The sequence below is a fragment of the Dermacentor silvarum genome, chromosome 3 (assembly GCF_013339745.2).
Source record: "Dermacentor silvarum isolate Dsil-2018 chromosome 3, BIME_Dsil_1.4, whole genome shotgun sequence".
NCBI classification, from domain to species: domain Eukaryota; kingdom Metazoa; phylum Arthropoda; class Arachnida; order Ixodida; family Ixodidae; genus Dermacentor; species Dermacentor silvarum.
Window position 1 is genome coordinate 102584285 of NC_051156.1, and position 5057 is coordinate 102589341.

Here is a 5057-nt window from a genome sequence, read left to right on the forward strand (position 1 = left end):
AAGCATGAGCACAGTGATCTTACATTCTGAAGTATGATGCTAGCTGCAGGCTCACCTCTCCTCGGACCCAACTTGCGAGGCAAGTTTTTTGATTTCAAATACTATCCGCGCCCAATATTGGCGTCAGCGCCGAGCTGTTTTCACAGCCGGCCCTAGCGCGTTGAGCGCGGCAGTTAACTCATACCAAAGCGCTTTTTTTTCTGAGCAGCACTCATACTTGGCAAGATGTTTGTGGCGCCTCTCGCCAAGTGCGGGTGCTGCTCCATACACTCGACAAGCAGAGTGGTCTGCGCTGCCGACACGCGGGGTCCTTTCAGAGGGGCCCCCATTTCTTCCTGCTTTCAATTTCCGCGGGACCGCAGCAAATTAATACAAGCAACAAGTGGTACCGTTTCACATATCGTTTCTTCCATGCCGCTAAAACATAGCTTTTACACTTACTTAATGTTTTGCAACATTATCACAACATAATAACTGTTTTTCTGAAACGTAATACACTTCACAAACAAACAAAAGACTAATCATTTTCCCCAGTTAAGTCCAGTTGCAACATGTAGGGGGAATTTATCACTGCGCACTTCACCCACATCCGGAGAAAGTTACGATCATTCGGCAAAAAAAAAAAAAAAACGTTTGCTTACCAGTGAAAAACGAAGAAGACGACGCTCGAGCCATGGTCCCGCTCGCATCGGCTCTCGCTTTCCGCCAATTTTTCTAGTGTTTTTCACCGAGTGCTCACGAACTGTTGTTCGCTTTGGATCCGTGAAGACATCAGGATTCTATCGATACCATATTTGACCACAGTGAGTGATTATCCGCCTATTTATGGACATTTTCTCCGCCTGAGGGGCGGTGCTCTCGCTAACCCTAGCGGGCGGCTCGGGAGACCGTGCTTACGCTAGGCTTACCTTTGCCTGCGGCCGGCCCTTTGGAGGCCCGGAACGCTTAATTTCTTACTCAAGATGCCCTATTACGTGGATGGGGAGGATATATCCCCGGAAGAGGTTACTCAAGATCAAGGTTGGCGGTCCGCGGGGGTTAGAAGGGTTGGCGCCAAAACGCGCACGGCTGACTCTAATGCGCCATCGCTGCAGCCGGGAGCGCGCCGTGGCAAATCGGGTGGTGCTGCGCTAAAATCCAAGGTGTTACGAGCGGGAAGGATGCCTTCACTTCCTCGAAATGATATCAAGATTGTGATTAGGCCGCGAGGTGGACTGGATATCTCCAAGATTGGCGCGGTTACGGTAGCTGACGCAATACTCGCCGCCGCTGGCATCAGCCAGGAAGATCTATGTCAAGATACTCTATGCCCAAATCTGCAGCAAAATATTATGGTTGCCAGTACTCCCAAGCGTGAGAATGCGAGCCGCTACGTCCGGATGAGGCAGATACTCATCTCAGGCAAGGTACATGAGCTCAGTGCCTACGAGACAACCCCGCACTCCACGTGCAAGGGGGTGATCCGCAACATCCCCCTTCAGAGATGGCCCTGACGTCATCGATGCCAAGATTGTCAACACCAATAATCCACTCGCCTTAGCTGCCAAGAGAATAGCCCAAACCAGCACGGTCATCGTAGCGTTCGATGGACATCATGTACCGAACTTTGTCAGGTATGGACCGTTGCTCATGCAGTGCTCGCTCTACCGCAAGCAAATCGACGTGTGCTATACGTGCGGCCGCCTCGGTCATCGCGCCGACGTGTGTCCCACTCCCGGTGACGCGATTTGCCGTGGCTGTGGTGCCCCTAGCCCCGATGAGCAGCATCAGTGTACCCCTCAGTGTAAACTCTGTGGTGGCCAACATCTCACGGCTGGTAAGGAATGTGCTCAAAGGTTCAAGATCCCATACGTCGTGCGTCGTCGTCGCAGTGAGCGCGCTAAGATGGCCGGTGCCGACACCGCGGACGAGTTCCAGGCTTCGTCCACCCTGGGTGCTCAGCGTAGAGGACGCTCCCGTTCCAGGAGCCGCTCGAGAGGCCGTTCCCGATCTAGGGGCCGCTCCACCTCCAGGGGACGTTCCGGCTCCCGCTCCAGGTCCAGAGGACGCGCCTGTTCCCGGGGACGCTCCGGTTCTCGGCCTCGCTCCAGCTCCAAGCCGGGGCACGACACGTCGGGGCGGATCAGGTCCCGGTCCCGCACGCCCACCTCCCTTAGAAGCAAGAAGCCATCGCTCTCCTGGGCCGACATGGCCCGAGGGGGACGTGAAGCCCCGAGAGGCGACGACCTGCGTCGCGATTCGCACCACGCGAACGAGCTCGAGAAGTTGCGCCGAGATAACGAGCAGTTGAGGAAAGAAAACGCGCGGGTTAAGCAAGAAATGAGCAGGCTAGCTGCGGAGATGGCGGAGATTAGGAAGCTCGCGCTTTCACCCTCCCCGGCGCAACCCGCCTCCGTCCCTGTCCCGGTCGCCATGGATACGTCCGAGGCATCCCACGGGTCTAGCGCGCCCAAGCGTCGAGCGGTAGAGAACAGACAGGAAGATGAGACTATAAAATTACTCTCGGAACTCAATAATGCCGTCGCCAGCATGCAGGCTAGCTTAGAAAAGGTCCAGGCAGCTATAGCGCACCCCAAAATGGGATTAGGTGCACTCAGTGAGCGCATCAGCAAATTGGAAGAGGTCGATGCCAGGCCGGCTCCTTCGCAGGTTGCAGTACAACGCAATGTTCTAGCACCACCAACGGAAGGCGCGATTCTGAGGGCAGCGTTATCCGCTCAACCCTCCCCTCAGCCTAAACATGGATAGTTCGGACGAGAACTTTAGCATCTGGCAATGGAACTGCGGAGGGTTTCCCAACAAGAAGCCACTTCTGCAGCAATATTTACGAACCCTCGCAAGTAAACCCAAAATCATCGCTATTCAGGAAGTTGTATCTAGTACACCCATCAAACTCGCGGGTTATCTGGTATTGTCATCACATTCAGGAGGTAGGGGAGTTGCTACCCTCGTCAACAAAAGGTACAATTGCCTCTCGCGCGACCTCGGCACAGTTAGTGATGGTATCGAGTATGTCATGACCGAAATCCTCATGGACCCACCCAGAAGGGGCCTCAGAAGAAACAGCCTGTTTATCCTTAACGTATACTGCAGTCCCAGCTACCGCAGAGCGAGAGCGGAGTTTCTCCTCAAGAGGGCCGTCAGCCTGGCCGGTGGGCACCCCCTTGTCGTAGTCGGGGATTTCAACGCCCCACACAGGGTGTGGGGGTACACCTATGACACGCCCAAGGGACGCGACCTGTGGCAGACTGCGATGGAAGCGGACTTGACACTCATCACCGATAAGGATTTCCCCACAAGGAGAGGCAACTCCACATGCCGGGACACTACCCCAGACCTCTCTTTTGTCAAGAACGTCGGGGAAGTGAAGTGGGTAAACACGGCTCTAGACCTCGGAAGTGACCACTACGTCATCGAGGTCTCCTTCACGGTTGCCCGCTGTAGGACGCGGAAATTCAAGATGATCGACTGGGACGTTTTCCGCAAGATCAGAGCGGAGCGTGCACCGACGGCCGTGACAGATTTAGAAAGTTGGTGCAAAGGGATCAGGGATGATGCCGCAGCGGCGACCAAGGAGGTCGTCACTGACCTCGACGTTGACAAGATGGATAACAGGTTGGCCCACCTGCTGGAAGCCAAGCAAGCCCTCCTTACGAGATGGAAGGGACAGAAACATAACAGGAGGCTCCGCAAGAAGGTTTCCGAGGTCAACAGGGAGATCGAAGAGCACTGCAAGAACCTGTGTAAACAACAATGGGAGGAGCTCTGCGAATCCGTCGAGGGCCAGCTCAGATCTGGCAAGAGCTGGGGTCTGCTCAAACACCTTCTCGATGAGGGCAGCACCAGGTCCAGCCAGAGACGATCCCTTGCGCAAGCCATCCACCTCGTTTCAGACTCTACCCCGGACGAGTTGATTGTCGACAGGCTCATAAAGAAGTATCTACCAGTCGCCGATAGCTCTGCCCCCACCCAGTTCCCAGACTACACGGGGTGTGATGTGCCGGAGTTGGACCAAGATTTTACTGCGGTTGAGATCCGACAGGTCCTCTTCTCCCTGAACAGCAAATCCGCCCCTGGCCCAGATGGCGCCACTAATAAGATGCTCAAGAATCTCGATGATGAGTCGATCGACTTCCTCACCGAAAGGATTAATGAAGTCTGGCGCAGTGGACATGTCCCCACACAGTGGAAGACGGCTTGCACGGTCCTCATCCCCAAACCCGGTAAAGCACCAGGAATCGACAATCTGAGACCAATTTCCTTGACGTCCTGTGTAGGTAAAGTCGCAGAGCATGCCCTGCTCAGCCGGCTCACGGTGCACCTCGAGACTAATGACATATACACCCACAATATGATTGGTTTCAGAGCCGGCCTCTCGACACAGGACGCCATGAAGCTGATAAAGCATCAGATCATCGACCGGGGCACGAGAGATACCAGAGCAATCCTTGGAATAGACCTGGAGAAGGCTTTCGACAATATCTCACACGAATTCATTCTCCAGACTATTCCGGCCTCGGGCTTGGAAAGAGGGTCTACGATTTCGTCCGATCATTCCTTAGCCAGAGAACTGCCAAGCTCAAGATCGAAAGATACCTCTCGCAAGAAATCACCCTCGGTTCACGCGGCACGCCTCAGGGCTCAGTCATCTCGCCAACATTATTTAACATCGCAATGATCGGGCTTTCCAAGGAGCTCGCCAAGATTCAAGGAATCAACCATACCATCTACGCAGATGACATCACCATCTGGTGCGCTGGCGGGAGTGACGGCCAAGTTGAGGACGCCATGCAGAGCGCCATCGACGCAACCGAGCGCTTCCTACGCCCCACTGGGCTCAGATGTTCTCCATCCAAGTCTGAGCTACTTCTCTACAAGAAAAGACCCAGAGGTGGTGGCCATCGTGATTGGAAACCAGCGTCCGAAAGCGAAATACGGCTTTTCACTGGTGACGGGTCCCCGGTGCCCAGAGTGGACTCGCTCCGAATATTGGGGATGTATATCGAGTCTAACGGTGCCAATGGTGCCGCACTCAGAAGGATCATCGCCAAGACGGA